Source organism: Serinus canaria, chromosome 3 (genome assembly GCF_022539315.1).
Source record: "Serinus canaria isolate serCan28SL12 chromosome 3, serCan2020, whole genome shotgun sequence".
Taxonomy (NCBI): Eukaryota; Metazoa; Chordata; class Aves; order Passeriformes; family Fringillidae; genus Serinus; species Serinus canaria.
Window position 1 is genome coordinate 60,909,861 of NC_066316.1, and position 26,342 is coordinate 60,936,202.

The window sequence follows — 26,342 nt, forward strand, 5'->3', positions numbered from 1 at the left end:
GCAAACATGCCTAATGTTGAGAAAAATCTGCTATTAAAGTGAATGCCTAAATCCGTAGGCATCAATGGAAGCCAATTAAGAGCAGACAGAAAACACATTTGACAGTGTCTCCCACATAATTCCCTGTGTTGGAAACAGCATGGAAAGATTAATATCCAATAAAGCTAATATGAAGAAATACAGAAAGCTATCATCCTTTCAGCTTCTTGCATTTTGTAATTCTCTTCTTGCAAGCAGTAATCCTGTCAAATGTCATGTCAGTTTTGTAATTTTTTTTTTTTTTTTTAATGGCAGGATACTTTAACAGTCATTACAAATATCTCTTGGTATGCAAAGCATGACCATGATACAATGCAGGAAAACTTCACAATTCTGAGAGCAAAATGGTTACATGCAATCCTCAAAAACCTTTTCCACTTATGTATAGATTTGTATGAATTAATTTCTTTAAAAGAGGCTTGCAGATTGTGGACAGTATTAATGTGCTCCTCTTGAATGGAAATTGAGTGAGGATATCAATTACATCACAGTACAACATCTTTAGGAAGCTAAACTAATTTGATTGGCTTAAACTGGAATCATTCCAGAATTGTATAAATATATTTGAGAACAGAAATTAGTATCTATCTTTCCTTTAGTTAGGGAAGTAGCTCAGGAAGTCTCACTGAAGCTGATGAAATATCTATTTGTTGTGTGTAGCACAACTGATTTCTTAGGCTTGCATGAATTAAAGATGCCACTGAAGCTTTTTATGTACTAAACCCCAAGTTTTAATAAATGTTTCAAAAATGTTTGCACTTCTCATGTGACATTTTGACATGCTGACAGAATAAGCATCATGACATTTTATGATATTGCAATTTGTAGGAAATTAAAAAATAATTTTTTCAGTTTTAAATTAAATCTAGCAGCATGAATTCTACATTTATTACAAAGGATAAATACTCTTTATTTTTTCCCCAGCTTTATTCATTAGAGCAAGAATGGACTAATTTAGAATAGGTGATCCTAAGTTTTATAGAAGGTTGTGTATGGATTTACTTGTAGCTCTGGAAATGCCCAATAGAATGGAATTGCAAACAACAAAACAAAATCCAGCTTTTTCAGAAAATGTGTAGTTAGAATACCATATTTTCTTAGGACAATTGCATGAGCAAAAATTTTGGTGGCAAAGACACACACTCTTTGCTTTCTTTCCCTGCTCTCATTACCTCACTGCACCTTGTCATCCTGCTCTGAAGCTCATTACTCTCTCAGGTAAGTCAGGGAAATCTGCTTCTGAGTCCATATATAAATCAAACTATTCTGATGTTAGCCCAATTAAAAAAAAAAAGTAAATAAAATTACTTAACAAGGAAAGAAACCCCCCAAATTTCCACAGACTTGTGGTTGCTTTCACAGAATCACAAAATATTCTGAACTGAAAGAGATCCACAAATAACATCAACTCTTAAGTTTGGGGATTGAACCCACAAACATTGTCATTTTTGGTACAACATTTTAACCATCTGAGCTAATCTCAGAGTCTTTCTTCCATATATTTCTTTTTAAAGAAGACACTGTCAATTCCAGCTAATGTTCCAATTTATCTTTTAACTTAATTTCATTTCATTTCTAAATTGTTTCATTGTTAGCTCTTTCCTTTTCTCCTCTTTTTTTGCTAAACCAGATCAAGAGGCCCTCATACATCTGCTGAGATTGAAACACAGTCATGTGATAAGAACATAAGTTTTTGTTCATTGGGATTCCTGGTTCCTTTGCTGCAGAATATGACAAATTTGTAGTGAAAAAGAGGATCTCAAGAAAGGGACAATCTCCCAGTAAAGGAAGCCACATGCTCCCCCATTTCACCACAGCAAACTTTCCTGCACAGGGATTGGCAAAATCCATATCATAATTCTTTTTCTTCCATATGATAATTCATTGCAGCAAAGGTGGCACATTAGCTTGCAAGATATACATTCTTTGGGCCTTCTCATATGTATGGAGTCCAAACACTAATACATGGAAGAGAGAAATCTAAGCCTTTCATAAGTAGCTCTCCATGTTTTGTCTGGGTTTTTTTGGGAAGTATAGTGAGATTTTTACTTTCTGAAAGCTTTTTTCCAAGTCTATAGTTTAGGAAGTATTCAGAAAACCACAGTCTAGCTGACAAATACACTATACATTTCCAATGTATTCTCTGCTGTTTGGCTACTAAACCCACCATAGAAAATGTAATTCTGTTTAGTAGTGTGACCCTCGTTCTCTCCAACAAATGTGAGTCCTTTCAGCACAGGCAGGGTTCACTTTCTTACTTCAAAGGTTTTCTAGGCAATTTTCTAAGGTACTGAGCTATTCAGAGCAGTGGGGAAAAAAAAAATCTTACTTTTTCATTTACATCTCAATACTTTTTTCTGCATCCAGTTAAAAGCATAGGATTTATTGATATTTTGTGTTAATGCAATTTAATTTGCTAGTTTCTACTTTCCTGACTTATTTGCACAAACTATAATATTTTAGCTCTTCTTTCATGCTAGAAATCAGTCTGTTATATGGCAAAAAGCTTCCCTGGCAGTTCTGCTTTCTGTTACTTCCTGACATTATTTTGGTTCTTTTCTTGCTGATTTTTCTGGTACAAAATATTTCTTCTGTCACATGCAATTTTACTGTTAGTATCTCAAAAACTCTCTCTCAGGATATTCAGTCTGTAAGCATTTGTGGGGAAGAGCTATTTGCTACCATGAATTTTTGTCTTTGCTCTTTTAAACACACACAACAAATTTCTTATTCTTAGAATATGGGAAGAACTGATGCCAAGGAATTTCCCCAGAGAAGGGAACTTATTCTTCTTTGGCCAGACTTGCAGCACTCCAAAATTGGTATAAATCCATTGAAGACAATGAATGACTTATTGATAATTTATATGGTGATAATCTAATGCATTTTAGTTTAATTATTTTTATAACACAGGGAAGATTGGTGAGTATGTATCATTTTAATCTGCCCATATATCTCATGTTAAATACTTAAGGAAGAGGGATCCAGGAATAAATTCAGAGGCATCAAAACCCCATAGTCTTACAGTTGTTTATCTTGGGAAATATAGGTGAAGGCTGGTTACCCTAGAAGAATCTTTTCTGCACAACACCGGGTTTTCTGCCTCAGATTGAAAGATTTATTATTTTCTTTGTGGTTGGTAGAGTCAATCATTGTTTAAAGGTTTTTTAGGAGGCTTCAATGTCTGAAAAAACCCAGACAATAATGATAATTTATACAAAGTGGAAAACTAAAAGGAAACAACTCCCAACACTTTAATAGAAAGATTATTAGTGATATTTGTATAGTCTGTTGTTCATATTGCTGTGTGCAGGTTTTTGATCAAGCCTGTTTTTTTTCCCTCACTATTTCACATAAAAGATGATAAAAATGGCACACCAAATTGATATTTGCAGGTCAGAACCAGGATTTTCTGAAGTTAGCTTTGCTCTTTTCAGATCTTGTTGTCTAGTTCTGTCAAAAGAGAAAGAAACCTCAACAGACTTGATCACAACTTTACAATCTGCCTGCTGTGGGCTGTGCCAGCATGCTGACTTTAATGCTTCTCTTAAGGAGCATAGATTCACTAAAAGCAATTATAACCACATGGGAACATTCAAGGCAAGCAAAGAAGGGAATTAATTAAAAATGAAAGAACATGGAAAAGTGTCTTGCACAAAAATCAATGGCAAAAGCAACTAGTGTTTTGTAGGAATGAAACTGTGCAGATATCAACCACATCAGATAGTGATGACAGGACGGCAAGTGACATTGCCATACAGATGATGTGGAAAGAAGTCCAGCCAAATGATGTTTTCTGGATGAAGCCAGCACAAACACAATCATGCTGTGCTGTGCCGTGCTGTGACAACCTGTCACCCTTGTCCCACATTTATCCTTTATTCCCTTTAATTGCAAACCAGGATGCCTCAGCACACCCAACCTTTTTGGTCTGCTTTAGGCATTTGGTAGTTCTTGGGATCTGAGTTTGACTATCTGCCCAAGACTGCCCAGGCAGCATGGGTGAAAGTGGAAACAGATGAGAAAACATGGTGAGGAAACATAGGCCCTTCCTTCCTTTGGAACCAGTGATGGTCCATGCAATATCTGCATCCTTCAAGAAGTGGACATTTGAATGTTCCATCATCAGAGGATGGACTGGAAACAGTCCAGTGCCTGATGCAGGTGAGAAAATGGAAACACTGTGAGAAAAGTATGTATCTTAATAAAATCAGAAAGTTCAGAAAGCCCAAGAAACTCATGTTCTAAGAGATTTTGGGATCCACAGGCTGGACATTGCTTGGCCTTCTTCATCCAAAGGTGAGGAAACGCCTATGTGAATCAGGTCTGTGCAAAGCAATGTCTTTAGCCATTCCCTCTCATGACAACTGTAATCCTCCTCTCCCTCTATAGAGAATGTATGGTATGTGATGGCATTCAAGAAGTGTGAGCATCATTGAATATTCTCCTGCCCCCAGAAGGTTCTCAGTCTCCTTTCCATCATCAAAGAAAAAGCTCTAAACTGCATAGGAGCATTTATGGTAGTTCCTTCTTATGCTGTTCATGAATATTTAGTTACTAAACCAAAAACCTAAACTGTTGTCAGCTAAATTATGCATTCCATTAGTTCTCCCCCTCCAAAAAAACCCCAACCAAACAACACCAAAAAAGAATTGTAGGAACATAAGAGAAGTGGTGTCATATTTTTTTTCAGGTAGGGAAAGAAATGAGACCCAGAAGGATACCTGAGCCACAGTGTTGCTGGGAGGGGAGTTTAGCATGGAGACAGAACATTTAAAGTATTCTCCTCTCCCCTTTCCATTTCATAGTAGTTGCAATGGACAGATCTGTGTGGAATGAACTGGCTTCTCCCAATTCCCCACAGATCTCCATTATTCCCTTTGTAGCTGTAGACCAGTGGAGCCTGGGAGCTCCACTTCAGACTGTCTGATGTGAGTAGCAGGAAATATCAATTTAAAAACCCTGACAGCCAGCATACAGACCAAATAGACTCAAAGACCCAGTCTTTGATTTCATTAAGGTTTACTTACCCATCTGTAAGGTAATGAGTTTTTAAGTCTCAGGCTGATCACTGGACATATCTAAAGACAATAAGAAGCAGAAGAGAAGACTTATGGAAATACTTATATTTGTACAGATCTCTTTTGAAATGGAAATGTAGTACTAAGAAGACAACAATAACTTTTATGGCAGCTGGAAATTCCTCAAATAGCACTTAGGACTTTCAAAATTAGGAAGGACTTACTTAGAATCCAGTTCCGTAATTCCTGGGTCATATCATCAGGGCGTTCATGCCGATGAAGTCATGGCGTGAATTCCTGCCTGTCATTACTTCGCTTCAGTCCTTACGTCCTCCGTCCTCACCTTAATGAGTCAGTCCGGCCTTCCTTACCGGACTTACTTCATGCCGTCACTTCCTGCAGGCCGTACTGACTTCAGTCTGCCGTAAGTCAGTGCATTGCTTCCTACGGAATGGCGGCGTCCTGCCTGAGCCTTCACTGTCACCGGCCATCGTCACGGCGTACGCCGTCCTGCTATCCTGCGCACTGCCTCCGTCCCACTGCTCGCCCAGGATTCCTTCAGCGCCTTCCTACGTCCATTCGAGCCTTCCTATCCGTCATTAGTCCTGAATGCATGCCTTCATTCAGTAGTACGCTTCGGCCTTCCTTCCTCCTTCCGAGTTCCTTCACATTCCTTCCCTTCCTTCTTCCTTCCTTCCTTCCGTCCTTCCTTCCTTCCTTCCTCAGTTCCCCGACTGAGAGAGGTCAACAGAATCCAACTGACAGCACACAGCAGTCTTCAATAGCCCAGGTTTGACCACTGTGACTTTAATCTGTCTTGTGCCAGTTCAGCATCATACCCTACAGGGGACTTTTTCATCTTTTTTAGCCTTTATGCAACTAATTTTTCACATGGTTTAAACTCTGTTAAAGAATACCCCAACCTTAACAATCAGGATGCAAATGGAAAAGGAAACCCAAGATGTTCTCCAGCTGGGAGGAGGATGATGTCTACCCATAAAATATAGTTTGAAAGCTTAGCAGATTGGGTCTGTATAATTTAAACTGATATCTACAGTCAGTCAGGTTTTCTAAAAGGGGCAGATAAGTTAAGTGGACATGAAAGTCAGGATATGTTTGTTAACATCTTAGCAACTTTGTGAAGCAACACAGGAGACCTTGTGAAGACAGTTGAGCAGGTGATCTAGTAAGGCTAAAGAAGGTGGAGCAAAGTGCCAGATATATAAATTTATTAAATTAGCAGATCACCTGCAGAGGTATTTTCAGAAGAGTCAAGGGCCCTTGCACCTTTTAATCATGAGCAGGTCTGTCAATCTGTGAGTGTTTTGTGACTGTCAGCTGTGTAATGCCTCTGAAGGTCAGGCAAGAAGACACTGAAGAAAAGGCCTGTAAATAATAAGTTCCTTTCCTTTTATGCCTGTTGAGAGCTCACTTCCTAGGAAGCTTTAGGAAACTTTTTTTCTGTATATTTATTCTGTTTGTTCTAATTTCTACTTCATTATTTCTAGTCTTATGTCTTGGTACAGTCTTCTCATGGCTGCATCACAGTGCAGGTGGGATGCTGGTGTCATTCCTCCACCATTCCTCTGGTGTCATTCCTCCACCTTCAGAGGTTGGGTCATCCCAGCAGTCTGCAAGCAAGCTCAGTCTTACTTCCAGTCAGCTGAGACAGGCAAAGCTGGGCAGCTGCAGCACATCAAAAAAATGAGTTTTTCTTTCTTGCTTGCAATTTGTGATGCTGAAGAACATGAAGGAGGGCTTGTGTAACAACAGAACCAGGCTGCACTAATGTATTACCAATCCTACTCTGTCCTCATATCATGTCCTTCTTGATTCCAGTTTTTAAATCTGGTTGTTTTTCACTAGCTCCATGGGTTGGCATGCAAGGTGTGTGTGGTACCTACAGATGGATGCCTACACGAGGAATAAATCCCTAGCTTCTTTTTACTGCTAACACATGAAATTAAAAAAAAAAAAAAAAAGACACTTTTTTGGGGTGTGGCTAACAGATCTACTTTAAAATTCTACTTCCGGAAGACACGATAAGCACCTTCCAGGAGCCTCTTCCTCTAACTGCCTGAAAGAAGAGTTAGGTGACCAGCTCAGATGGACATCTACTCTGCTGACACACACATGAAGTAAGAGGAAGCCCAACTAGATACCTATTAAGGAATCTACATACCTAGGTGATATTTTAATTTGGAGGTACTGAAATAAAGTCTTATAAACCTGAAGTGAGCTAAAAACTAGAAATTGATTTATTTGTTCTAGACATTCAAATGTGAAAATTACACCTTTCAAGACTGAAGTGAAGAAATGCATTAATCTTTTTACTGTATTTTAGTTTTTCTAAGAAAAAATCCTATAGTTTTATCCCTCTAGGGCTACATCCTATATCTACAGATCAAGACCTAAGGATCTGGTGATCTGAAAATCTGTAAAATCTTAGATAAGCTCTAGAAGATGCAAACCATATGTTCATCTCCCTCATCAAATCCTGGAATTAAATTCATCTGTAAATCTGTGTTTTATCCACTGCCATATGGGAGGGGTATATTGTTCAAAATATAGATGAGAATACAGGTCTAGGTGGAGATGAAAAGTGCCTGGTCAGAGTACTTTGCCTTGGAGAAGGAATGCATTCATGAACATGCCACTTGCTCTCTAAGGTAGATATGTGCATTTTGCATACACCTGTCCAAGGGCCTGAACTACAGCCCAGTGTCAATAATTACCCAGTTTTTCTTTCTTCTTAGGAACAGTTGTGTTCTATGGAGGTTTATAGTTTAATATATACTTGTTGGAGAGGCAGATCATGTTCTCCAAAGCTTCCTGCCTGTGAAAAAATGCCATAACACTTAATGTAAAATACTACTTGTCAAGAACTGCATGGCAAATCACACATGATCTCTCCCTTTCCCAATTAAAAACCTACTTTTAAGAAATGTGGCAATAAGCAGAGGCACATGGGCTGCTTGGCAGTCTGCCTGAAAATCCTTGCAGCCAATGAATAATGATTACACTACAGGGCATCTGCTATCCAGAAATGGACTGTACTGTCTCCCAAACCTGCTATTGTGTCTCTGGACACAACACGGTGGAGGTGAATGTATTTTTTCTTCTGGTCACAGTGAGGAGCCAGATTTTCATTTAAATGAAAGATATGATTAAACAAAGTCAAATAATACATAATGCTAGCAAAATATTAACATATATAAACTACTTTGTTTCAGATTTTTCTAGATGAAAGGTAAGTATTTTGCTATAAACTAGAGCAGTTCTAATGGAAAATTATTTTCCAGAGGTCTTCTAGAAAAAATTCAACATGGATAGAGATTAATGGCTGACATCCCAAAACAAAAGTTTCAGGCAAGTTAATAAACACAGAGAGCTGTCGGGACAGGTCAAGCCATTGCAAGCACTCTTCTCCACCACAACAGGAAAAATATTTTCATTTTCATCAGGGTCTTAGCTGATAAATCAAAAGCCAAGACTTCCTCTCTTTATAGGCAGAAACATCCAGAGAAAGTACTGAAGGGTTCTGAGGAACAAAAATGCCTCCAGGAGGTTGGGTGGAAAGACCAAGCCATAAAGAGCTGGAACAATTATGAATTTGAGAGAATGAAGAAAGCAACTGCTTTCCTGCTTTTTGTTTGTTTGTTTGCATGTTTTGAAGCCATGGCGCTTGTGACTTGAGTCTCAGCACAGAGATTTTCTCTGTCTACTGAGCAAGGGAAATAAAAAGGATTGGCAATTCTTAGAACTTCAAAAAGAATTCAATACTGTCAACTGAACGGAAATTTAGGAATTTTACCTATGGACAGCTCATTCCAATCTTTTGGAATTAGCTGGGTTTTGGCAACCAAGTAGAGTTTAAGAAGCAAAAGTTTGCACATTAAGAACTTGTCAGCTGGGGAGCAGCATTATTAGAAATGCTGGCTCAAGTCTCCCACATACTAAGAGATTCAATTTAAAAACTTGTGGATATAGAATATAAACCTTTATATAAGCCTATGTGAACATAACACATGTAAAAATAAGTTGGATAAACCTGGAAAAAGTTTCAGAAATTTTGGAGTTGGTGGATTCAGCTTTACTCAGAAATTCTAAAGAGAAAAAATAAGTATGTATTTTGAGCAAGGCTTCATTTCAGTTTGCTTCCCAATGCCTTAGAAAGTGTGTTAATTTTAGTCAGGTTATCACAACTTGAAAAAGTGTATGAAGGTGAAAAGGGTCTCTGTTGTGTTGTGATAATGATTAAGATGTGAATCTGCAATCATTTATGCATTAGCTGCATCTTTTTTGCTGACAACATGAAGGTCAGAATATGAAAAATTATGCATAGCTGTAGACATTGGCTGGATCAAAGTCACAAAGTGAGCAGACAGCTTTGGAATCGTGGATCCAAACTTCACTAGGCTAGTTTATACCATCTTAATTTCTTTGTGATTTTTATAAATAAAAAAGGTTCACCTGATCTTTCAGGGTTGGACATGTAGCCCTCAAGAAATTATTGAGGTTTTGTAAGTCAATAGAGAGAGTTACGTATTTCCTCATTTGTAACAAATATTGAAGTAGCTGAAATGATAGTCCTAACTTTAATACATGAAATGAAATTTATCTTCTGTCATACAAGCTAATGCTAAAGTAAAAAAAACATGTAAAATGGTAGAACTGTTTATAGCTTTCTGATTCTTTTCCTTATGGGGAAAGTTGCTTCTTGCCATTGTTTTCTCTTAGCATCATTCTCTTATTATATATCAACCTTGGTTCAGGCATTTTGATACTATTGTCCCACATCAAACTAAACATTACTTGGCAACAGGCAAGGACAAACAGATAGGCTTACAATTTGTTTTTATAATTAGCTACTGTGTCAGTGTGAAATCTAGGATGCATGTCCAAGGTATATGATCATGAAGTGCCGTGCAGGGTTACCTGCTAGGCTCATTCTCAGATTAACCACCATGAACAAATGGGCACATAGCAGGGTGTAATCTTGGCCTCGGCAAGGGCAATTTCAATGATTACAATGTCTCATTGCTGAAGCTGCTTCTAGACATTTAAGGGGAGATGGACCATGGCAGGACCCCACAGAAAGTGAGGATCATCCCACGTATTTCAGATCGTTGGCAATGCTACTTAAGTTACAGGCAGAGACTTTCAAAATTTTCTTTTTCTGTCAGTGGAGAGAGAAAAGTCCACTGCCATTGGCAGATGTCTAAAGTTAGGGGGGATGAGTGAAAGCACAACTGTTTCCAGGCATAGGCAAAGTGGCATGTATTGCCTTCACATCTTTCCACATATATTTCCATAGAAGGGTGGCTCACATAAGGTTTAATTGAGCTTGTGTTGCTACAATTCAGTCCTGCCCTGCCCTGCCCCACCATGAATAGATGCTACCCATGATGCAAAAAATTCAAAATTTATGGGTTACATGCAGACCATCCCCTTAAAGCACCTCCTTTTGTAGACTGAAAATTATACTAGAGGGGTCTTCATGCATGGTAGAAGGAATTGTCCGGGCAAAGAAGAGACATGGCAGTGCTGGGAACAGATATGATGGGAGCAAATAAGCTGGTTGTTGGTATGGCTGCTACTCTGGGAAACACCACACAGGGTTCTGGCACAAGAGGAACTTTAGGATCTTCTTAGGTCCCCAACAGCCCACTCAGACAATTCACCACAAAATAATACATCTGCTTAAACTGCGTGAAGCTACACTGCAGTTTTTAAATATGTTTCTGTTTGATAAATGCATTCTGTTTGATAGGGGAATGTGCTGTGGTGGGCTATTTGACTCTGTTGATTTCTAACACCTTGCAAGAGCTCAGGAAGTAATGAAAACACATTTAGATGTATATGTATAGATGAGTTTGTACATACATCTTAAGCAAAAACTGTATTCTGGATTTGATAATTTCTGTGAGTGGAATTTCTGTTCTTATCTGACAGAGGTCTTGTACCGTATTGAGCAGTGTGATTGATACAACTGGACACATCAGAAACCAGAACCACATTGTTCAACTTCTCCTCTAGAAAAATTAGAGATTAGTTTTGTATTTTGTATTATTTTGAACCACTCATGACCAAGTGGTTATGTAGATGTTTTACTCTGAACACATTCTTCAGAATGTTTAAATATCTTTCTTTGTCAGCGTTTTGTTTATATTTTTGCTTTTGTTCTCTACCATGAATGCATCCGGTCAATATTTTCCTGATGGCAGAACCTCTCTGTGTAATGTGTGCATTTGTTTTCTTGAAAATGCAATGCGTTTGAGACACTTTCAGTGAAACAAAGAAGTGTTCTGCAAATTCTCTTAATTCTTGACAGCTCTGCCCCAAGGACAGGACCACTGGGCTCCCAACCTTGGGCAATTGTTTTTGTCTGAGAACAGCGAACCGTCAGAAACTCCTGGTAGTGCTCAGGAAATGTGCTGATTTCTATAAAAAATCTGCAGGATAGAGAAAGGCATGATTTGGGCTTAACCATTATTTGGCCCAGTATTGATCACACACTAAATGAAATTTTGTGCCATTCCCCTCATCTTGTTTTCCTACAAAGCAGTAAAACTGTTCCTTTGTTGACTCCATTCGCAAATATTTTTTTAAAAACTCTAGACTAATGACTTAAAGTTTCAGATCATTCACTCTGTCATTTTGATTCACAGCATGATGGAGATAAGAGGTAAGGTGTTCAAATACTTCAGTGATAGCAGAAGGGTTGTAGAGAACCCAGGTCTGTTTCACTGGGCTCAACAGAGAGCAGAACATTTTCCTGGAGCTTATAAAAGGACCATACATACTGTGCTATTGTGTATCAAGACAGACATGTCTGTGTTGCAAGCCGATTCAAGTTACTCAGCTATTTCTCTAACCAGACACTTGTAGCTCCCTACCTTTTATTTCTCTGATCTAAAGCAGCCATAACTTGCAAGCATGGATTCATTACAGAGGTGAAAGGAGGCAGTTTTAGTTCTCTGAGCCATCAGTCTGGGCAATATGTGCCTCTGTATTCCATCAAGCAGCTGTGGCCACACAGTTGTGCAGCCTCTCCATTCAGATCAGAGCTTCAGCTACCTCTGTATTGAAAAGCATTTCCCCTCCAGGACCCCACCCCAGCTGCCTCTTGGGGTAAGACTTGAACAATAAAATGAAGACAACTTCCAGGTAGTTTCTATATTCTCTTGTCCCTCCTTGCAGAAGGGATTTGGGCAATTTGGGCAAAAGTGTCATTAAAAAATGTAATGGTAAACACTTTTTTTTTCTTCCTAAATGTCTCTAAAGGGAAGCAAAAATGGGCAGCTCAGGGATTGCTACACACTGTGTCAAATGACTAGAGTTTTATGACCTCAAGAAACGTGGAATATTTATAACTGCACTTACTAGCCTGAAAAGCAGGGTTACTGCTAGTGTGATGTGAATTGGTTGAATTTTCAATATTGAAAATTTGGCCTCAGAAATGGGGGGGCCAGTTGTAGAGAAATACACCTCTTCCAAAGCAAACATTGTCCCTGTTCTTACAGTATAGAATCACCACAGGCAGGCATCATCATGGTTAATGTGTGCTAGAGGGGAAAATTACAAAATTCCTACTTATGACTGAAAAACCAAGGACATGGGAAGAAATACTTTTATTCAACTATATTGAATATTTATCCATTCTCTGCCCCTTCAATTTGTTAAAACAAGCCCACCATAGCTTATTGCCACATCCCTCACTGGAATGACATGTGTATTAAACAGAAATACAGTTCAGAATGTATTTTGAAAGCAGACTTTGCAATGTCTGGTATAAATTTATCCTCTGGTGTTCTTTTTTACTTCATTAACTTCACCACATTCATGACAAACTGAGTAAGGCAACAGAACAGTGGCAAAATAAATGGGGCCTTTACAAAATAAGATGCTGCCTTGCACCTCTATTTGAATAGAACTGGCCCACCATGCCTTGGGTTATTCCAAAATGTCTAGACTTCCTTATTAAAGATATCCCATTTTCTAGCTTTTGCCAAGATTAAAAAAAACATCAAAACTTGCATAAAATGGCAAATGGATGCAGTGGGGGGGGGGGGTGAAACTAAAAACAAACTCCTTAACCAAACCCCAAAAATTTACATCAGTGCTAACCAAAATAATTGAAATTCTTGAGAGCAGATGTTACTTGAAATTCACAGGCACAGATCAATGTTTCAAAGAGCAAAGAGGTTTATCATTTAAAAATTGTGTTGGAATTCAGGAGCTGAGCAACTACAAGAAGAAGAGATGCTATATTAGGATTTGGTGAGGCTAGATGCCTGGATTCACAGATGACAACTCCTCTGTACCCATTAAAAGTTCTTTAAAAAGTTACGGGCTGTAACTTCAGAGTCATTTTGTGTGGTCAAAGGCAAACAGCACAACTAGTTTGCTGGCATTTCAGATTTTCTGCATCTTGTTTAAAATTCTTTAGATTCACTGTACTATATAAAAATGTGATAGTTTGCATATAGGGAATTGTGGTTTTGTTCAGATCTGTGGTCTTTGCATCCTGGAAGTCTTGTTTTGAGACCAAATCTGGTCATTCCAAATTGATTACACAAAAGCTATAGAGTAGGTTATAATTTCCATGGTGTGTGTAATATGTGGTGTAGCTGATTGGGCACTCAGAAATTGTGGTAGACCCTCCAGCTTGCTAACTTCCTAACTCAGCAGATCACAAGCTTTTATATGCATATATGTCCCGTAACAAGGATGGTGATGTTATTACTGTAGGTCTAATTAGATATCCTTTAATGTTGCTTTCACTCAAAAATCTTGGAGATGCATTTCATCCGGATTTGGTTCTTTTCCAGATTTTTTAAAAAGGAAATAATTATTCTGTATTTCCACCACAATTTAAAAAATAACACTAAATACTTGCAGGACATTGCAGACTAAAAGGAATTAAAATAAAACCTCATCAGGAAAAGGAAACTTACACCAAGTTACAAAAAACAAAACCAAAACCCTGCATGAGTAATTGGATCCCAGAATGTAATGAAGTGTTGGCTGAACGTTGTGCTACATACCAAATACTCCCTTTAACAAGATGAAATCTGAAAACAGTGGAAATATAGATCAGAGTTTCAGCTCAGACATGATAGTATAAGAACAAGGAGCTGTGTTTGAAATAGGATTCCCATTAGTATATATTTTTAAGTTAAACATATTTTTGAAGAGACCTATTTTTTGTGAGCAACTAGAATCCGAATGGAATAAAAGCCTCAAATAAAATCTACCAAGGGCTTAAGGGAACTGGCACATCACATTAGTAGGACGACATTTTTTCTCCTCGGCCAGTATTGACATTAGGCAGAAATTAGGTGGAGAAAGAGGAGATAGAAAATGTTATTTATACTCTGGTTATAAATTTTTGATTGAAATATAGTCTCTCACAAAAATAAAATAAAAATCAGATAAGTTTGTTTGTAGTCACTGGATCTATTGATAATAGATATTCAGTTTGTCATAACTCTGGAAAGAGTCAAAGATGGGACACTGCATGAATACGCTTGAAAGAAATGTTCTGCTTTTCCTCTCTCCAGCTCTGGAGATTCCCATACTGTATAGGTCAAGGATGGATTAAGCAGAAAGGGAAGCTGGACAAGGTTGCTATGCCCTAGGCCTCCCAAGGTGTCAGCAGAAAGGCCACCAGGAGCTTAACACAGCACAAATGTTCCTTGACTAACCCTGACACCAGAGTGGGATGCTGAAAGAAAAGCCAGGGTTTAAGTCTCAGCTCTGTGAGAGCAGGAGCAAAGGAGAGGGAGGACTGCCCTGTGCATTCTGCTCAGAAATCACTTCCACACCTCTATTCCAGCATACAAAGTAGCTCACCAGTACCATGGGACTCCACTGTCCTCTCTGGAAACAGGAACTTCAGTATTTTATGTCAGTGTCAGAAGATAGAAACAGACACAAACTTAGGGAGAAATACCTGCTTTAGGTCCAGGTTTAATTTAAAGGGACATAAAATTCACTGAGGTCTGAAACTTCACTGTTTTAACGGGCTGTTATTTAAAGCTTGAACTGCATTTTTAAAATAGAGGCAAACACCAAGTCAGAAGAATTTAAGTTTCTCCTCATTGTCTATTCTTGTCACAAGTTAGTGATATTCGATTCTTTGATTCTGTGTAGTTACAACCATCCCAGGAAGAGGAATTTTGCCATGCCCTTTGCTTAAATGAGGCAAATTAAAATATTCCCACTGAAGTGATTAGATCTCTTCTGAATTTTACTGCCTGGTTATGAGGCAGCAATGCTTCTTTTCAACAAAGAAAAAAAGCAATTGAACTTCTTCTTGCTTACTACAGGCCTTATTTCTTTATCAGAAATTGCCCTTGGTTTGATAATTTTGAATTTAAACTTGCTATGATTGGGGAGGTCAGATGTATAGGCAGACATCCAAGGCTCAATTCTCCTAAACATCCCTCCCTTTCCCCTGCCCATATCATAAAGGTATTCATGCTGTGGTCCAGAAATGTCTGATTCTCTTGAAGATCCTTCAGGGGATCTGCCAGTCCTCTGTAGCAGATATCCTCTCTCACACACCTGGTGTGACACCGGTCTCAGGAGTTACACTGAGTATCTGTGTACGAGCAACTGAATCAAACACATTAAGACATTTATCACAGGATTTTCAAAAGTGTTTCATCACTCATCTCCTACTAAAAGGCGTTGCAGATTGATTTGGATCATTATCATCATTAGCAACCTAAATAACTGGTCCTAATACTCTAACCTGTCACCATACAGCAATTGAATATCTTGCATAATGGCTGGCACACATCCACTAGATAGCTTGCCAGACATCAGAAAAGGTGTAGAAGAGTATCTATGGACAGGATAAACCACAAGACCTGGAAATCAGCACACAGCTGACTATGTTTAGAAGATGGTTTTATTGCCATATAAAAGCATTATAAATATCCATTAGTAACATCAGCCTGTTATCACAGAGATAAAGAATTATGTATAAATTTGACTGCATTTCAATTAACAAACTTGAAAGTTTTAAACATGCTTTTAATATCTTCTCACTGGCTGCCAAGGCTGCACCTCTGCAAAGTTTCTTCCTCACCATTTCTCTCTGATGCAAGTTTCCCTTGTGCAGGATGAGGTGATGCCTTGAAGGTATAGGCATCTTTTGAAGAGGCTGAATGAAGAAACAGTTCCTGAGTACTGTCCCTGATTTCTGCTACCCTGATCTGCCTGCCTTGACCCCAGGGATGTCAAGAAACCTGGGAGCACGAGCCAGGCTTCAATCTCCTTAGAAATGTGTAAGAACAGATGTAGAAAGAAGGGAACAAATAATAGTCCGCAAAACCACAGTAGAATCCCTTCTCTTTTGTTCTTGCAAGACATTTTTACACTGAAAAATGGAGCCATTCACACCACAGGAGTAATATAAAGCAAGCAAATTCTACCACTTGAACAGATAGATCCTTGCATAAATGAGAGACATGCCTTGTTTCTGCACCTTGTTCCTGTAACTCAGATTTTACCCCATGGTGGCTGACAGGTTGTGCAGTGCACTGCAAAGCAAGGGCCAGACTGTGTAGCAATATTTCCTACCATCACTGCTGCTAAATCAGTTTGCCTCAGATAAGGATGCCTGGACAGAAGAAGGAAGCTCTGTGAGTTTTGTCTCTGTATTAGGAAGAGCATTTTCCCTCTCCAATGAGACCATTTTCCCAGCTGGCACAAAGTCACTGACTTCACTGGAGCTCACCCAATGTGACACAGACGAAGAGCTGGGCCAAAATAGAGTCACAAACATTCAGATGAATAAATACTTTAAAATGTTTGTACCTAAGGGAGAGAAACTGAGGAGAGAGAGGATTAGCTGTGCTAGAGGTGTTGAATGTGTGGTTAAGCAAGAGTCACTGTTAGGCATCCATCCATACCTTTCAGGCGGTGAATAGGGTGTCCCTCACGTCTGGGTTTTCTTCTCTCTTTTCTCCTCCCCCCACCACAACATGTTTGGCATTTGGAAGGTTTGAAGTAATTTCTTCCTTTGGCCTCACCTGGGATCTTTGCTGTCCCAAAACCTCCTCCTGACCTCAGTGTTGTGTTTTCATTTAAAGTCGGGGATGTCTATAAATGTCAGCAGTACAGGGCAATTAGAACTTTGAAAAGGGCTGTAACATAAACCAGCATTATAGTGAAATGGATACTGCCTTAAGCTGCCTGAAATTCACTTGCTGTTGGAAAGACAATATCCTGCCATTCTCCCATGGTGGCCTTCAATTGAACACATTTGGCTGAGGGTTGACCCATTATTAGGATAAGTCTCTGCATGGCTTGAAACAATGAAGAAACACAGGGGGAGAGAAGACAGCAAATTGGGCTGGTAGTTAGCCAGCACTAAGCAGAAATGTGACACTGGATTAGGCCTTTATAGCTGTCTGTGGTGCTATCTGTGAAATCCAATGCTCTCCTTGTTTCCCTGCATTGCAGGCAAAAGCATGTGGCTAGATGTTGAACAAAATCCCCCATTCCTTTTTTTTTTTTTTTTTTTTGACTAATAGCCCCTAAAACATACCTTTTGTAGCTCTAAAAATAAACATTCATTGCAATAGCAATTTCACTCCCTAGAACGGTGCCTTTTTCTCATATGTCATTGCACCATGCTAATTTATGATGTTTCTGGGTACCTCTGTCCTTGTCCCTCCAGGGCACGTGTGCTGCTTCCCTTAGCTGCTCCAAGCTGCTATATATAAACTCTAATTCTGCCTTAATATCAGGTCCATTAAAGCTGTTCAAACACCCTCAAAACTCAACACACTTTCTTACCATGAAGGGGAAGGAGAAAAATTTTCTACACGAAATATGTTCTGAATTCATCAAAACTATTTTCCTTTCTTTCATGATGCAAACTAATGTAAAAGCAATATGGTAACACTCCCTGAGCAACTGGGAGTACGTGTTTCAGTCAAGCAGGACAAAGAGAAAAAAACAAAAGCTCCAAAGAGACCAATTCAATGGATTTCTATGCAAAAACCTGTATTTCTGCAGAGAGAATTCATGGAAACTGTCTCTCTGCTCCTAAGGCAACATTTCATGTTATTGCACTTTGTTATATACTAAAAGTCTATACAGGCAGAATCTTGCCAATTTTCTGACAGGGAATTTTGAAAAGAGATTTCTCTGAATTATAAATGTTTGGATTCATGCACTGCATTTTTTTCTCCTTAAACCTAGTATGGAAACACAGAGCCATGAAACATGCCTGTGAATATAATCATGCTTTCCTGCAACTCCTTGGAATTCAGTCAGTTCACTGATCCTGCCTACTACCTAATAGATAGGAATGCTCTTTTATGGAACCTTGACTTTTCTCAAAGGTCCCACACTGCACACTCACCTATACACATTTAATCACAATCAGATTGAGGGGTTCTGATGCAAAATCTTGAAGAGATTCCCAGCAGACTTTGGGTCAGGTTTGAAGGTTTTTGAAAGGATGCTTTAGCAAAATGGTAGGATTTCAGCAGAGCCACCACACCCAACAGGGACTGACTGGGGCTGGTTGCTGAGCATTGTGCTGTGCTGTCCCATGAGTGTCCCTGGCCTCATGCTGTGAGGATGTACACACTGAAAAAGGCAGGTACATAGATAAGTTGTAAAGGCTGATTTCAGAGCTGATTTCAGTCTAAACCTCTCAGTCAGTATGATGCCATTTTAACATCTGTAATAAAACTGGTCCTCTCCATGACATACACAAATAGGTCACGGCCTGTGAAATCGTCAGAGCTGTCAAGGGAAAACCAAAGTATGAGGTTGATGCTGGAAAGAATGCGTAATTTACTGCACAATGGTCAGTGCAAGTTCTTTTTCCAAGCAGAGCTAACTCCCTAGAAGAAAATCTTTGTGGCTCCATAGGGCGTAATATGGTTGTTCCAGCACATTTCTAGTCACCCTGAGATGTTTTGCAAACAGCATGGTGTGCAAGTTTTATCTCTGACCTTAGCAGTCCTGTGATGAAACTTAAAGCATGCATGGTCTCAAGCAAATATGTTGCTTACACAGGAAGCATGCCTGCACAGCAAGCAGTATAGTGCTGCATGCCTCATCTCCACAAGGATCAAGTCCACCTTTGGGAAACAGGCAGGAATGCGAAAAGACTGTTAAATTCATCTAAAATCTGTGTTGTCTGCTGAAGAGAGAGAGGTATGTGACATCTGGAACAGGAAGAGCTTAAAACAGGGGAATGGATGCCTTTTATACATATATATTTTTCCTGATATAAAGTATAAGTAAGCCTTTAGACATTTTTTACATACTCTTGAAAGTTGTGTAATCTACTCACACCAATCTCTAGCCTGCACAATACCTCAGTTATATTCCACTAAGGAAGATATAACTCCTGTGTAACACCTCCCACTAGCAATTTTTAGTGATGAGGGAACACAGGAACCATGCTATTATTGACTGCAAAGCCTTTTTCAGCTGTTGATACACAGCCCTCCAAAAGTCCAATCTAGGACTCTGTAAAGACCTACATCTCCCAAACTCTACAGAGATTTATGGTTCACAGGTCTTTGTCAATGATTTTCCTAGGCTGGACACTGAAAGCTGAATGATCCTCATGCTGTGAGTCACGCTCTGCAGGAAACTTTTGTTGCTCTGTGCAACAAAATAAAAGCATAGAGGAAGAACTGTTTTTCATTTGGGCTCTGGAGAACCTTTTGAGCTGTGCATCAAAACATGGGTCCATGGAGCCTGGATGTGTAGTTTAGTGTCGTTTTCTATTGCCAAATATCCCACATGTCATAGATTTCTCCTTACTCTATGGTCAAATGCTATGTCCCACACAAAACCAAAAGACATTGATTTCACCACGTTTTTGCAGCAAGCACTTCCCAGGTGCCCAGAAGATGGGATCTTGGAAAGAAACTACAGGGCATATACAGACTTTCTAAGGGGGGTGGTAATGCCTGGCTGAGCACACCATGAACCCAATCAAATCACTCCCATTTGCAGATATGGAGCAGAACTGGTCCATGCCACTGCCCTGCCTGCCGCCTCCAGGGTCTTCCTCTGATCCTGCCATGCTTTCAGACCCGGCTGCCTCCCACAGGCATGCATTCCCTTTGGCCCTCAGTGCTCAGCCCAGGTTTCTGTTGCTCTGGAGCACAGGCAGAAGCTCCTCAAAATTCTCCACTACAAACATTCCAAGCTTGAAAATCAGCATGTTTTACCTACTTTACTGCCTTAGGCCAGTGTAGGATAAGGACCAAAATTATTACTTAATACTAAGGACAGTTTTAACCAATATAAGTAAGTGCACCTCTGAGGAATAGTCATTTGCTGCTTTGCTTTGACTATATTTAGTTTCCTCATTGGGACAAAGACATTCAACCACTGGGGTAACTTCTGCACTCAGTTATCACAGTGTAAAACCTGATTACCCCTTCAGCAAAAAGCAGTCATTTGAGCCTTACAAGGGCATCGCTGAGAAGAGAATTCGACCACAATTTACAGTATTTCTCACAATACCAGCTGTACATTAGCCACAAAAACATCTCAGAGATGCCTGGATTAGTCTCAGTGGTAAATGAGAACAGGTAATCCCTTCTTTAGAGATGATTGTGTGGGACAGTTTACTCCCCTTCCATGAGAAACCTTCCTTAGGGCTCTTAACCAACTCCTGACTTAAGACTGTAGTTCTAATCCTTCCTACATGACTTTAGACCACAGTGAGTGCAAGCCAAGCCCAAATCTGTATATAGCAAGCCACAAAATTGTACAGCAGAACACCACCAGTTTGCAGGCCAAAATGTGGGATGCCCATAGACCACCTGATTGCCTTCTGGAGTGCCCAACATAACAGGCAACAGAAGGGGCTGCAGCTCAAGGGGCTGGGTCAAGGAAGATGCTGAGACTACTTCTGCCTTCTCAGGGGAATATTTACAAGTGCTCCTGAGGAAAAGTGGGCTGAATTTCCTGGGAGATCAGCCTGGAAAGGACAAGGTTCCAGGGAGACCTTATAGCAGCCTGCTTGTTTCAGGGGTGTTGGACTAGATGACCTTTAAAAGCCCTTGGCAACCCAAACTATTCTGTAATTCTATCATTCTATGATATATCAGCATAAAATGTTAGTCATCGTACCAAAAAATGTATACAGGCCTATTGTTATCTTGCGGTTAAAAATCACACAAATAGGGAAAATCACATCCATTTCAGTTATGATCTCATTTCTGTACATGCTGCATGGCCCTTCCCCAAGTACCCTGCTCATAGCAGCTGACTGAATACACATGAAACAGAAGAATTTTCACCAAGTTTACAATCATATTTTCCACACAGATAAATTATTTGGTAGATCTACATCTGTATTACTGAACCAGAATACAAAACACTTGGGTCAATGTGTTTGTGGAAAAGCATGCAAACAGTGGCATAAGCCACTGATACTTTTATTTGAAGAAGCTGAAATTTTATATTTGAATATGTTAAGCAGAAACCAAGTAAATACTTTAAATAAATTCTTCTTGGCTTCTTTATTCTTAAATGGAAGACTTTCCTTTAACCAAATAATATATATTGTCCCTGGTACAGCTAAAAAAGGGAGGTAATATACATACTTTAATCTTTTTTCTTGTAAGTCTGGCTGCTAATGCTCAAGAATGTAAGATAAAATGAATGAAAGCCTACCTTGGGAACCTTGAGTAAATTCCTTGCGCACCACACTGCCACTTTATTGCATAATTAAATTTATTGCAAAGGTACTTTATCTTCATTACACATGACAACTTCACCTTTTCTTGCCTTGTAATCTTCTGTTTAAGTATTTAAATCCAGATATTCTTTCTTCTCCAGACTTATGTGCACATGCAGTTTAACAAATTACAGAAATAATTTATCTGGGAAGAGTCAGGGTATATTTTTTACTCCACACCTTGTTCAGAGTTGCCAGATAGGCACAGTAAATGCAATGTGTAGCAGTCTGGCCCACGACTTACCCGTGTGAATGCTAAACCCACTGTGTGCTGTCCTGTGTCCCTCTGTGTGGTTACATGACACCATTGACTGCAACACCATGAAACCAAATAGAAGCCAGTTGCAATGTACCAAGTAGTCTTCAGCTATCACATACCAAGACAGACAGCACTGAATTGGAGAGCTCAGCAGTGATTTCTCTTTGAAATCATCAGTGTGGTAGTCTAGCACTGTTCAAAGGCACCCAAGCTTGTGTTCTGGTTGATAAAGTGCAGCAGAAGTTGTAGGTCAGCTGCTCTTAGTGAGCAAAGAACTTAAGCCAGGGCCAGAGGACTATAGGAAATCACAGAAGGAAATTACTGTCTAGAATCCTATTTGTGTCTTTAATAGGATGACTGGAGAGGATGAAAGAGAGGCAGAAGCTGGAAAGTGGAAGATGCGTATATCTGGAAGAAGGGCAGGTGGAAGGAAGCTACAAGGAAAGAGTAGCCCAAGGCAGTGCTGCATGGAGGATAAAGCAAAGGGGCATATCCCACACAGGAGGAAACAGACCACTATGGCTGTCCTGAGGACAGGAGGGGAAAGGGATACAGATGGGCAGAAAGAAGGATGCAGATATCTGAGGGACATAAACATATGAGCAGCATAAAGCAATGCTCATTCTCTGAAATCTTCCTGGAGAGGACCTTGGAATTACAGACATCAGCTGAAAGGAGGAGTTCAAATTCAGAGCAGAGCAGGAGAGGCAAATAAACTGAAGGGTGAGTGTGAGGGGTGGAAAGAACAGAAAAATAAGGAACTGGCATCTCTGTTTAGAGGAGATGAGAAAGGAGCCCATGGAATGAGGTCTCTAATTGTGCTGGGGAAAGGGAAGGAGATTTGATGGAGATCAGGCAAGTGGGATCACGGTGATGAGCTGTGGGGAATGGTGATGGCAGAATTGGACACAGGGCTCAAAAGTAGTAAATGGGAAGAGTTGATGGAAAAATCTGAACCTGAAAACTAAATGAGTTTTTGCTTAAAAACCTCATCATGTTAATCCACATGTGAGGAAGGCTGTTTATGTCCAACAGAGGAAAAACAAGGAAGAACAGTATCTCACCTCTTTCTTGTGACAGCTGCTCCTTGATAACTCCTCAAAGTTTTCTCATTTCACTGTTTTCATCATGTAGGTTACATAATATCATGCACTAACTGGACTTTCTCTGGCAAAGGTTCCAAATTTGAGCTTCAATAAATAGGTGCGGCAGAGCCCACAACCAATTTTTTTTCCCTGTGCTTTTCAAAAAGTTTACCTGGGGTCTTGTAGCTAAACAAAAAACATGTTCCATGGTCTGGATACCTTATCATCTAGGTGGGATTTGAATGGGAGTTCTGGTTTCAGGACAGTCATTCCTCCAAAGTATCACACCACATTTTTCACATTTTCTGGACCAGATTTGAAGTCTGACTCTCAGTGGTATGCATATCAGTTTGAACCAGACCTGGGACATTTTTTGAATTTGCCTGACAGATTGTTGTGTTCCTCTCTTTTGTGAGAAGCAGCAAGTGGACCACAGGGAACAAGAGTACTGCTTGCACTGAAACACAGCCCTCTGACAGAATAATTCCAGTTTGCTGAAATAAAAAAGGCACTTGGAGAGGTCTCAAGGAGAAAGGGACTCCTCAAACACTTGTGCCCCATTTGCAGACCAGTCCTTGTGTTCTGGGGGGAGAGATGGGTCACATGCTGTAAAAAAAAAAAAAAAAAAAAAGGGTGAAAACTGGTTTCTTCTGCCCCATTTATGTCCCTTTCTGTCATATGATGTTCAGAGGGATCATGGTACCAATGGGGATTCCAACAGAGAACAGTGTCATTGCATTCCTTCTTCCACTGCCTCTAAAATGTGCTAAAATACATTGATGGCTTGCACCATGGTAAGATTAAAAATCACTATATATTTAGAACTGTTATACCTGAGATGCTAATGGTTTCTATTTCAAAGCACATTAAAACCTACAGCACTGATGTTCCTGGCAGCCTGGACCTCTGCAAGCTCATATTACGTTTATAACTACAGCCTTTCTTTTGTTTCCTTTTTTGTATGGCATATGCATGATGTTTTATTTTTATGTTAGAGTTCAGGAAGCCTTTTAGTGAAGCCTGATGGCTAATTTTGGAGGACTGAAGACATCCAAACGTTAGGTACCCAACCACGCCAGCCACCTGCCACATCTACATGACACAAGCAGGGAGGTGGCATGCCGGGATTTGATACTTGCCTTTTGTAACCAGCATGTGAGAATCTGAAAGAACACCCACATGGCTCATGTGTGCAGGACATGTCTGCAGCTTCTCCTGGGCAGAAATGTCAGCTCTGTTTACCATTGTAGGTTCAAATATTGGTTATAATATCACGGTTGGTATTTCTACCTCTGAGATGAAGTCTGATCAGACCTTTAGTGGTTTCTAGTTGCAGCTGGTTTGTATTTCCCTACTCTTTCTCAAAGCCTTGGGAGAGGAGGGTGTGGGATTTGGTACAATACTCACCAGTTATAATAACGTTTATGTGAGAGGGGAGACATTTATTAATGTGCTACCACTGCAGCAGCACGTATGTGAACAGAAACCCCAGCATGCCAGGAGCTGCATGAGTAGGTGTCTGACAACAGTGCCTGTCCCCAGGGAGCTCTCAGCCCAGCCATGCAAGAAGAAACTGCAGGAGAGACCTAGGAAAAGTCTCTGTGTAGGTCACTGGGAGAGACTGGATCTGGGGAAGGCAAATCCATTTTCTTGGATCTTAAGTCACAGCACAAGTTTACTGTCACTGGCCAAAGCCAACCAGTCCCTTAAAAACTCAAAGAAATTATTCTGTGGGAACATGAAAGAACACCACTTTTCTTTAAAGCAATTAAACTCCTATCTCTTTTAATTAACATTGTAGCTCAACTTCAAAATTAAATTGGTATCCTGAAATGACAAATTAAATTCACTTCTCTTACTGCTACTGAAAAAAAACATCTAGATTTTAGAAATGCCTACGTTTTCTCTTCATCTTTTTGAGTGGAGCAAGTCTATCAGTTCACAGTTGCATTAAAAAGCAGATAAATTTTATATTTGTCAAAAATGCATTCAGAGAGGTCCACACATAGCCTTTCAGCTTCTGGATTAAAAGAAATGAAAGGAAACATTATGTTTAACTTGTTAAAATATATGGTATAGAATAAGAATCATGAAATGATAGAATGGTTTGAGTTGGAAGGGACCTTAAAGATCATCTGGTTCCAACACCCCTGCTCTAGGAAAGGACACCTGGCATTAAGACCTGGTTTCTCAGACCCCCATCCAACCTGGCCTAGAACACTTCCAGGGATGGGGCAACCTTCTGTGGGCAGCCAGTTCCAGTGTCTCATCACCCTCACAGTGATGAATTTCTTCCTAATATCCAAAGTAAACCTACCTTCTTTCAGTTTAAAGCTATTCTCCATTGTCCTATCACTGCATGCCCTCACTCTCCAGCTCTCTTGCAGGCCCATAAAAGTATGGGAGCCTGCTACAAGGTCTCCCTGGAGCCTTCTCTCCCCTGGCTGAATAACCCCAACTCTCTCAGCCATTCTACATAGGAGAGGTGCTCCAGCCCTCTGATCATCTTCATGGCCCTGCTCTGGACATGGTCCAACAGGTCCACGTTCTTATGTTTGCATCTCCAGAGCTGGATGCAGCACTCCAGGTGTAGTCTCACAAGAGCAGAGCAAGAATAGCTTTCCCCAGACTGCTGGTCACAAGTCCTTTAATGCAGCCCAGGGCAGCAACTTTTCAAATGCTGGTATTTTTCTAAAGGTGAACTAACCCACATTAAGTTACTGGAAATCAGCAACAGTTAGGATATTGAAGCCAGGAGGACAGGAAACAACCAGGAAAGTCCATTTTGTGAGAATTACCTTTAAGTAATTGAACAGTTTTAGGTCTTTAAGTAATTTTATTTGCGTAAGAGCAGAACAAAGCAATAGGTAACATTTTCCTGGTTTGGGAAGATATAGCAGGCAGGTAAACAGCTCCAAACACTTCCAATTGGACATATAGCATCCAGCTGTGTAAATAACTTATTCAGGTAAAAAGCAAACGGAGAAGCGTATGGAGAGTAGGTGCTGCCAGATTTTCAGTAAGTCAGGCATTGGACTGTCAGCACACCTGTACATGGGTAAGGCAGGGTCTGAAGAGACCCAGGGATTTAGGAGAGGAGAAGCTAGACTGTGGGGTGTGACTGGCTGATGGGCAGCTAGAGGGAAACTCTCAAAGGTCAAATGAGACTCTCAGTATGACTATGTTATCCTAAG